An 11,425-nucleotide genomic window follows, 5' to 3' on the forward strand; every position below is an offset into this window, starting at 1 on the left:
GAAGAGAAGAACCCCCAGAGCATGATGTTTCCACCACCATATTTGACAATGGGGATGGCATGATGTGCAGTGTTAGTTCTCCGCCACACATGGCGTTTTGCATTTTGGCCAAAAAGTTTAAATTTGGTCTTGTCTAACCAAAGCACCTTCCACGTTTGCTGTGTCCCCAACATGGCTTCTGACTAACTGCAAATGGGACACCTTATGGTTTTCTTTTAACAATGGCTTTCTTCTTGCCACTCGTCCATTGTGCAGTGCACGGCTAATAGTTGTCCTGTGGACAGATTACCCCACCTGAGCTGTGGATCTCTGCAGTTTGTCCAGAGTCACCATGGGCCTCTTGGTTGCATCTCTGATCAATGGTCTCCTTGTTTGGGCTGTAAGTTTAGGTGGACGGCCTTGTCTTGGTAGGTTTCCAGTTGTGCCATACTCTTTCCATAAACGGATGATGGATTGAACAGTGCTCCGTGAGATATTCAAAGCTTGTGAAATTTTTTTATAGCCTAAGTCTCCTTTAAACTTCTCCACAATTTATCCCTCACCTGTCTGGCGTTTTCCTTGGACTTCATGATGCTGTTTGCTCCCCAATATTCTCTCAACCAACATCTGAGGCCGCTACAGAGCAGCTGTATTTGTACTGAGATTAGATTTGCAAACAGGCTCTAGGTGACGGGTCAGACAAAGAGTGGTTCAAAACCCCTCATGACGACTACTAAATCAAGGCATGTGACATCGCCCGGTACGGCGGAGCCCAGGTCCCACCCTGGAGCCAGGCCTGGGGTCGGGATTCGTCGGAGAGCGCCTGGTGGCTGGGTTGCTCCTCGCGGGACCCGGCCGGGCCAATCCCGAACGAGAGACGCGACGCCATCCCCCAGTAGGCCCACCACCTGCAGGGGGAACCGTGAGGGACTGGTGCTAAGAGGATTGGGCGGCGGACGAAGGTGGAGACCTCGTTGGCCTGATCTCCGGATGCTTACGCTGGCTCTAGGGACGTGGAATGTCACCTCGCTGGGGGTGAAGGAGCCTGGGAGGTCGAGAGATATCGACTAGAAATAGTCAGGCTCGCCTCCACGCACAGCGTGGGCTCTGGAACCCATCTCCTTGGGAGGCGCTGGATTCTCTTCTACTCTGGAGTGGGCCACGGGGAGAGGCAGCGGGTTTGCTTGTTGCCCCCCAGCTCAGCCGTCTCGTGTTGGGGTTTACCCCAGTGGATGAGAGGGTCACATCCCTGCGCCTTCGGGTTTGGGACAGGTCTCTGACTGTCATTTCGGCCTACGGGTGGTATGCGGAGTACCCGGCCTTCTTGGCGTCCCTGTCGGGGGTGCTGGATAGTGCCCCTCCCGGGGACTCCATTATTCTGCTGGGGGACTTCAATGCCCACGTGGGAAACGACAATGACACCCGGAGAGGCGTGATCGGGAGGAATGGCCTCCCCAATCTGAATCCGAGTGGTGTTTTGTTATTGGACTTCTGTGCTAGTCACAGATTGTCCATAATGAACACCATGTTCAAACATAAGGGTGTCCATCGGTGCACTTGGCACCAGGACACCCTAAGCAGGAGGTCAATGATCGACTTTGTTGTCGTATCATCAGACCTTCGGCCGCATGTTTTGGACACTCGGGTGAAGAGAGGGGCTGAGCTGTCCACTGATCACCACCTGGTGGTTTGTTGGATCCGCTGGAGGAGGAGAAAGCCGGACAGACTTGGCAGGCCCAAGCACATAGGGTCTGCTGGGAACGTCTGACGGAGCCCTTGGCCAGGAATGTATACAACTCTCACCTCCGGGAGAATTATGACCAGATTCCAAGGGATGTTGGAGACACAGAGTCCGAGTGGACCATGTTCTCCGCATCTATTGTTGATGCTGCTGCCTGTAGCTGCTGCCGTAAGGTCTGCGGTGCCTGAGCACCACTGAAGGTCCCCACTGACCCCAGAAGACAGCGGGACTGCGGACTCCCTGCTGTCTGTGACTGTGTCCGGAAATAGCCTTCCTTTTCTGGTGGAGGTTCACTTGACTGAAGAGCAGGAAGTGTGGTTTAGGATGTGGTCTGATGGCGTGCCTCGTGTCTCTTTGGCTCTGCACTCAGGTCATGAAGCACGTGAACTTGGAGGTGTGTTAAAACGCTCCCTGAACCTACAGGATTGAACTTTTTTACTCGCCCTCAGGGAACACTTATCGCATATTCAACCACTCCATGGATGTGGGCACACTGGAGCATGTTCAGTTAGACAGACACCATGGTAGGGAAAAAACAGGCCATCCGCTGGCAGCTGCTATTGTGGAAAAAATGCCTTCCACCCTCTGGGCAGAGGGGCCCACAGATGTAGGCCTGATTCAATGTTCCCCCATTACCTTTCAGTTGACCACCGACCAACCAATATGGAAGCCCCAATACCCTCACAAACCAGCAGCAGAACTAGGCATTAAAGATAAAGTGGAAGGCCTCTGGAACTCAGGTGTTTTAGAGTCCGCACATTCCTCTTCATGGAACACACCCATTCTGCCAGTGGAGAAAAAAGGGACGGGTAAATGGCGCATGGCACATGATTTACGGGCCATAAATGCAGATTTGGCCACCCCTACCATTCCCGTGCTCTGTGTGCTATGTTGCTCTGACAAATCTTAACCCTGACCATTGCTGGTTTACCTGCATTGATCTGGCCAACGCATTTTTCTGCCTTCCTTTAGCTGAGGAATGCAGGGACATTTTTGCATTTACCTATAAATCTCATAGGTATAGATACACTCGTTTGCCGCAGGGATTCGCGCTTTCTCCAGGAATCTTCAATCAGGTTCTGAAAGACTCTCTCCAAGATTGCCTATTACCACCAAACACCACTCTGATTCAGTACGTGGATGACATTCTCCTCGCAACACCCACTGTGGCTGAATGCCTAGAGGCAACAGCAATTGTCTTGTCACATTTGGCTAAAAAAGGCTACAAGGTTAGCAAAGCCAAATTCCAGATCTGCAGATGCCAGGTTGACTTTCTGGGCAGAGTAGTTTCCCAACCTGGCACGGGGATGTCCCCAGCTCACCAATCTGCAGTTTTGTTCCACCCAAAACCACTCCTGGTTAAGGACATATTGTCTTTCCTAGGACTCACAGGGTATAGCAGATCTTTTGTGCCCGGCTACACCGACCTCACTGCACCCCTTAGAGATCTTGTCAAAAAACAGGGTATGAGAAACCTCACTGCCCCGCTTGAATGGACCAGAGAAGCTGAAGAAGCGTTCATTAACTTAAAAACCAGCCTCTCGCAAGCTGCACATTTGGCACACCCAGATTACACGTTGCCCTTCCAGTTGGATGTTTCTGTCACAGCACACACAGCAAATGATGTGCTGTTCCAGAAAAAAGGGGGGGTTAGGACAGTCCTCATGTACATAAGTGTAATGCTGGACAACATGGAACAAAGACATCATGAGTGCACCCGACACGCAGCGGGGATGGCTAAAATAATCCAAAAAACAGCACACGTAGTGATGGGTCATCCTCTTAACATATTGACATCACATGGTGTGGTGGCCTTTGTGAACTCTCAGGCTTTCACACTCTCACCACTGAGACAACAGAGGCTGAGTTAGGTGCTGGAGGCCCCAAACATCACATACACACATGAAGGAATAAACATGGCAAATAGAATAATTACCAGTACACCACATGTCTGTGCAGAAAAAATGGAGTTCAGTGAAAAAATCAGACCAGATCTACAAAGTACATCCCTAACAGATGCCCGAAACCTGTACACAGACAGGTGCTGCTTCAGACATGACTTAAGGCAGCATATGCGGTGGTGGAAGACACAGGGACAGATTTTGTCACAGTACAGGCAGAGGAACTGACAGACGCACAATCAGCGCAGAGAGCAGAAGTTTTGGCAGTAATAGCTGCTCTAAACTAGGAGCAGGACAGAAGGTTAACATTTACACAGATTCCGCATATGCTCCAAGAGCAGTACATGTAGAACTCAAACAGTGGCTGAGGACAGGATTCAGAACTGCAGGACAGAAACCCATTAAACATGAACAGGAAATGAGAAAGTTGGCTGAAGCTTTGTTGCTCCCTCAAGAAGTAGCCGTCATTAAATGCAGAGGACATGACAGCAGTAACACCAGAGTAGCGCAAGGGAACCAGTCAGCTGACCAAGCAGCTAAACAGTGTGCAGGATATCAACCCAGGCACATAATGCTGTGTTCAGAAGCAGGGTGGACACCAGAACCCACCCTGGAAGAAGTAATGAAATTACAAAAGGGGGCCTCTCCTGAGGAAAAATCAGTTTGGAAGGCCGAGGGGGCTCAGAGGATCAGAGTGGTCTCTGGAGAAGCCCAGACGGACGTCCCATCTTGCCACCAGGTCTTACCAAAGTAGCCCTAGAAGAAGCATATGGAGTAGGATGTGGGAACAATGCAAATGTTGAAAAATCTTGAACACTGGTGGCACCCTTTTTTGAAACCAATGGCAGTGCATTGGATTAATTCATGTGAGATGTGCAGGCAGTTCAATGTTAGACCAACCTTGAAGCCAGCACCTGGAATGTTCCCCGTAGACCCAATAGCAGGAAAAGAGGTTATCATTGATTATACAGACATGACTGAGAGACCAGGGTCGGAACCACCACCTCGGAAGCCGAGTGTGTCCTCCTGAAAGTCATCAAAAGAAAGTGGTGGGAGCCAAGGTGGACCGGTCCATTTCAGGTCACAGAGAGGACAACCCATGCAGTCAGGCTGAAGGGCAAAGGCGCTACTTGGTATCACTGGAGCCAGTGTGCAGGAGCAGAACCACCTCAACAATCCCTCTCTCAGGTCCAGGAAGATCTGAGCGAAAACACAGGAAAAGACAATTTCCCTTCTCCCACCCAAGAAGGGGCAGAATAATCCCCGGGTGAGAGAAATTAGCCCAGGGTCAGTCTGCCCTGAGAGCTGAAGACAGAGGAAGAAAAGCAGAAGAAGAGGCGGAAGTGATTGAGTTTCCCTCTCAGTAGGAGTGGTAGAGCTTCCCTCTCACTCCAGAAGGCATCGTTCGGCGAACATTTTATATTTTATATTACATTTTGATGTTTCTGTATCTTTTTCAGGTTATGATTTAACTTTATATGTTTATGTTTTAAGTTTCATAAGTTTAAAAAAAAATGAGTACCCAAAGCAAGGGAACTAGACTCTAGGAGTTTCATCATAGGTGGAGTGTTTCTCTCAGCACTCATTGTTACGTTTATCGTGTGGCATTTTTGTGAACTTCCATTCCAGACCTTTTCTGAAAACCACTCCGGAAAGGTGTCCAAAAGGTCTAAGGTAAACAAACCCAAGGACTTGTGCCTTAAGCATTATGGGGGATTAGAACTAAATTACACGTTAGGAGCAACTACCACTTTTCGGTTTGACCTGTGTGATGTCATAAATGTGGGAAGAATCCAACTGCCTGGAGGGGGTATGATGTGTATTTGTGTGCCAATCTCGACATGTCCACCCAATGCGCTGCAGGCAGGACCATGAGTTTATATGGGGGAAATGAGCTTTGCGGAAACTGGGGTCACGCAGTGGGGTACACGGGTAGGTGGACACCCACCCTGACATATATAAATTTACGGAATCGAGAAAAAGCCAAACAAATCAGCCTGGTACGAAATGCGTTGACGCATAACACACCTGGGGGTGTCAATCCACTACTTTTGTCCATAAAATCGTTACAAGAAGGTTTGCATCGCACCTCTCACAAGTGGGATGAGGTGATGTATTTCACTCTAGGGGTAGAGGTAACAGGGACCGACCCCCAGGTACTAATCAAAATCAATTTAAATAAACCAACTCCTCAGGTACAGGCCACCAGCACTCCTACAGTCCCAGAACCAGAAGACCAACTAGAGGGAGTGGTAAAAGTAGACTATTCCACCCTACAACCACTAGAAATAATACAGATGGCCACAGGTTACAAGGAAGACCTTGTGGCTACAATGGATAATGCAAACAGCAAAAGAACAAAGAAAAGCAGACTGCGTTGCCTGTGCAGCAGCACGGCCACACTTAACGACTGACCCGGCTCCTCTGTACCCAGAAGATACATGGGGTTACAATTGTATGTTGAAACTCACACAGGAGGCCACACCTGCTAATTGTACCACTCTAGCCAGTATTTAGGATTACCATCAAACAGTTCAGACTTCCAGCGACATCACTGGCCAAATAAAAGCACCCCCTTTTCAATGGTCCGATCTCTCCAGAAATAAATCACTGTCTGCGTATCCGCTGATTTTCATTCATGAACGGGGTAATCAAGGTACAAGCATTGCTTGACTGTTCTCTCTGAGATCTGCAGAAGCGAATTGTTTCCAGAGAGTTCCCAGCACGGCCCCGAGTGCAGTAGTTTCCCAAGGAAGGACAACGGAGATCGCATTACGGCCGTTAACGTGCAGTGTGGTCAGCGGACAGAGCGGCCGCACCTTCAAACCCCTCCGCAGCTAAAGAGGTTAGCTGTAGCTAACCATTGTTCACTGTGGATGCTTTCTTCAAACTTCGCCGCCCCAGACAGCATTTCCTCAGCATGGTCAGAGGTTAGGTTTGGGCAGAACAATAATAGAAAGATTTAGATTGAAATGATCTAAACGTTTTTCATTTTATGAAGTTTGGCTTTGTTTGTGTTGAACTCAGCTATCTTGGTGCTAGCAGAATATCTGCAGCACATGCGTTCAGGTTGTGTTCTTTGTTTGTGTGTTTTTAAAGTTAAGACAAACTTTATTTAAAGGGTGATTTTAAAAAGAACATTGATCATAACGCGCTGTCCGCGCTAATGCATTTTAACCCTTTTATTAACCTTGGAATTTTAAAGGTATGTTTTTTTATTCTGGTGCTAAGCTATTGTAATGGAAATTCTTTTATTAAGTGTTCCAAAGTGTGTGACCTTTGGGTTACCTCACTTCTGTGAACATCTGTGTTAGGGAGTAAGCTGTAAAAGCCATTATCAGAAGTTTAATGGTTCAGACTCATCTTTTAGGACAATGTCAGGAAGGGCAGTTGGGTCTGTTCCTAGATAACCTTGTCACCTTTGAACTCAAGAAGGGTTTGGGTCATAAAACACAGACTCTTTGCAGTTGAGATAACACTGTCATGTTCTGGTATAAATATTGTGTGTAAATGTTGATCGGGGCTCTGTTTCACTGACTAACCTCAGTGACAGGGTCTTCAAACGCTGAATGCCTTTGAATAAAACTTATTAAGACAAAGTCCGGATTTTCTCTTGTTATGAGTCAACTTCTACCCACTTTGATAAGAAAATTCCACAACACTATAAACTTATTTTGTTAGCTCAACTGCTAACTGGTAAGAACACGTGCTTGTAGAGTTGCCAACCGTCCCTTGAAAAACGGAATCGTCCCGTATTTAGAATAAAAAGTACGCGTCCCGTATTGAGCTGAAACAGGACGCACGTAGTCCCGTATTATTAGGTGGATCAAAAATCTTCACTAAAATGGCAATAGAATTAATAAATGATGGGGTGCTTTATATTTAACATTACGGTAAATTCATTACCAGCCATATCCTGCTCTGTGACCAATGAGCTGACAGAATATTTCGACTCATCTCATTGGCCAGCAGGTACCGTTGCTAAGGATAGATACAGGTGTTACGTCGATTCGTGTTTTCCCATCAGATACGGTTTCCCCAACGTCTCCTCGCTGCTTACGTGACCAAAAAGGCCCGTGCTTGTTCAGCGCTTGTAACCAGCGTGCCGTGCTTCCGCCGCAGGAAATCTACGGACACCGTGAAAGTTCAAACAACGTGTTTCGGCGAAGTTGTCCCACTTTTTTACAACTGTGCTCTCATGATAGATAGATAGATAGATAGATAGATAGATAGATAGATAGATAGATAGATAGATAGATAGATAGATAGATAGATAGATAGATAGATAGATAGATAGATAGATAGATAGATAGAATAGATAGATTGTCCATGGATAAGCTTTATGAGGAATGTGTTCCTGCAAACTGCCTACTAGAGTGCCTCACTACAGTCTCTCGGGAAAAGGCGAAGTGTCAGTCCAGTGGAACAGCAGAGAGGTGGATGCAAGTTCTTCAGGCAGCTGACATCCCCGACATCCAGGCTATTGTACCCTTTGTCCTCAGCATCCCTTCTTCTAGTGGGTTTGTAGAAAATATTTTCATGAAAAATAAGTGGACTGATGTGAGGAACAAATGTTCTACAGAATTAATGAGAAGTGACAGTTTCTAACTTTTAGTTCCTTTAATCTAAATTAGGCAGAGGAATGATTATAGAGATCAGCGCTGAGGCTCCGGTCTCGGACCGTCGCAGTCTGTTAGAGCATGACGAAGAGCCCCGATAGAAGGTCACATGTAGTTTTATATCTGGCACTCCAATGCAATGGATTTGCCCTCCCTCAGTGATTATCAGTAGATTATGTGTCACCATTGTGGCGTTTATCTGTTAGTAGCGGGTGCCCATACTTAATCTAAGTGCGCTGTGGCTTTCTAATCAAACCAGTTATACCGGTTGCTCCACTATCAAACCCAGTGCCCCAGCCTCAGGTCATTTATGACAAACCTTGGGCCATTTATCCTTGTACTGTATGTCTATGAGCATTCTTATCCTATTTTAACAAAAGGGAAACATTAGAACTTATACTTTATATCACTATGGTATAAATGAGAAAAACAGCTATGAGTCATATTAATAAAGGTTATTCCTAACAACCCCCCTGATGAGGTGTCATTTAAAGGCACCTCACTAATTTAGATCAGTTAATCCCCTAGGCACTGGGTAGTGGACCACCTGCAACTGGGTACCCACCCCCTGAAACAATCATTCAACGCTGTATGACCAGGGAATCTCCTTCCAGAGTCACGTGGTTCCTCCCCCACAAGGAGGAACCCCATCTCTCCGGTAGACCCCTGGTTGTGTCTAAGCAACAGTTGATACACCTAGTGGAGACAACTCTAACCCCATCATACCTGTATGTGTATGATTTAGAGAAAAGACAACAGCCTGAACCACAGCAGAAAATTCTCTCTAACATCATGTGAATTAGTTGATGTAGACCCTAAGTGTTGATTGTCTTCCTTCCATCTTCGGTCCCCTCTGAGCGACATCCATCCCTAAGGGTCCTTTGGCAGGTTCAGCTACCTAAAAAGGTTACTCTTAAAATGAAATATAGAATCATATGTTCATATCGGGCAGATTGCGCCCAATTGTAGGTAATTATCAACCGCTAATTATTATCATTAAAGCAGGCCACATAGTGGCTTAATCAAATGGATCCTTGTCAAAAATATTTAATCATGATCAAAAACATGTATTGGTTTAGCACAATTAAAAACCTTTTCACTTTAAAGCAGTCTCCATTTATTACCTAACACATGTCCTAAAAATCAACCTATGGAGAGGTGAACTCCTCACCAAAAATAACCTGCAAGGTTCTATTAATACTTTCATTCATGACATGTGCTTAACTTATTAATTTCACTTAATCAATCTGTCATTAACCTATCTGATTATCTGTACAGCATTCATACCATTAAATCAAATATTCTGATTCCTATAATATCAACATTATTCATTAAGTCACAGAAATCACTGTAAAGGATATCGGCTCAGACGGTGGCCCCCCTTTTCACTTATGGGTTATCCTCTGTCAAGCCTGATCACGGCCCCCTTTTTCTTACACCCTTGATTTGAGGGGCCAGACCCCTTAACCATTGGCATCTAATAGACGGTTGGTACCCCCAATCCCCCCCGAGTCCATGGAGCCCATGGTTGTAGTCATGCACCTGTAGGATCTCTGCTCCTCCCCTTCTGGTTGGTTCTGGCAGCTCATTGTCTGCAGCTGCAACGCATTCTCCTAATGAGCTCATGGGCTTCTTAAGGTAGCTGCTGATACAGACCTTTGCTGGAACATAACCTCAGTTATGTGGACTCCTGTCTGTCTGCCTATCCGTCTGCCTGCCTGTCTGCCTGTCGACCCGCCTATCTGCCTACCTGCCTGCCAACATCTGGTAATACTCCCTCGTTTAGAGAATCCTCAGCCACCCACAATTCTATCTTCTGGGATCCGAGAGCCTGACTTCCGTCCGTCTGAACTGTTTGATGGTAATCCTAATAACTTTGGTGGTTTTTCTCTCCAGTGTGAATTAGCATTTAGTCGTTCCCCCTCCCTTTTCCCTACTGCTGCCTCCAAGATTACTTATATTGTTACCTCGCTAAAGGGATCTGCTCTGCGCTGGGCACACACCTATTTGGCATCTAACCCTGTTGAGTCTCTTAGTTATGCCATTTTTTTCAGTCACTTCAAGAGAGTCTTCGATCAACCACTCCAGCAGGAGGCAGCGGCTAAGAAGATACTCACCCTCAAACAGGGAAGGAGAGCGTTGGCTGAGTTCGCCATCGACTTCCGGGTGGCAGCGCAGGAGGTGGGTTGGGATGAAGCGGCACTCAAGGATATTTTTGTTAATTCCTTTGCAGATCAAGTAAAGGACCAGTTGGTTTTGAGAGATGAACCCGAAAGACTGGATGAATTAATCAACCTATCGATCCGCATTGACAACCGTCTAAGAGAGAGACAAACAGAAAGGAACTACAATTCACAGTGGCAGCACTCTCTGGCGCCTCGAACCACTTTCCTCGATGCACCCACTTCCTCTTCAGAGGGATCTGCGGAACCGGAGCCGATGCAGATTGGTCACACTCGACTCTCCCCAGAGGAACGACAGCGCCGCTTTGAGGATGGTCTTTGCTTATATTGTGGACAAGGAGGACATTTTATCACAAGATGCCCCAAGAAGGGAAAAGAGAGGGCTCGTCAATAGGTCAGGGGACTTTGATGAGCATATCCCATTCTTCCCCTGTCTCTCGTCTGTGTTTTCCGGTCACTATTATTGTTGGCCAAGAGAAGTTTCCTGTTGACGCTTTTATTGATTCTGGTGCTGAACAGAATCTTATTTCCTCGGATCTGGTTGATAAACTTCAAATACCCTCTCAGCCACTCAACAATTCCCTTTCTGTCACTGGCATCACTGGTCAAACCATGTCTCAAGTGAGATTTAAAGTGCCTCAACTTCACATCATCACCTCTGGTAACCATCATGAATGGGGTGAGTTCTTTGTTGTCTCTTCCATCTCTCCACAATTAGTTTTGGGGTTTCCCTGGTTGCAGAAACATAATCCCGTTATTAATTGGGTGGAGGACACAGTAGAGAGATGGAGTAATCTCTGTCTCCAGAACTGCTTAAGGACTGCTGTCTCTCACTCTATCAAACAACTCAAACCTTCTGAGCCTGTTGATCTGTCCAAAGTTCCACCTGAATACCACAATCTCGCACCTGTGTTTAGCAAACAAGGGGGTCTTTCTTTACCTCTGCATCGCCCCTATGACTGCCCTATTGATCTCCTCCCAGGCGCTCCGCTACCATCCAGC

The sequence above is a fragment of the Girardinichthys multiradiatus genome, chromosome 20, assembly GCF_021462225.1.
Source record: "Girardinichthys multiradiatus isolate DD_20200921_A chromosome 20, DD_fGirMul_XY1, whole genome shotgun sequence".
In the NCBI taxonomy this organism is placed as follows: Eukaryota; Metazoa; Chordata; class Actinopteri; order Cyprinodontiformes; family Goodeidae; genus Girardinichthys; species Girardinichthys multiradiatus.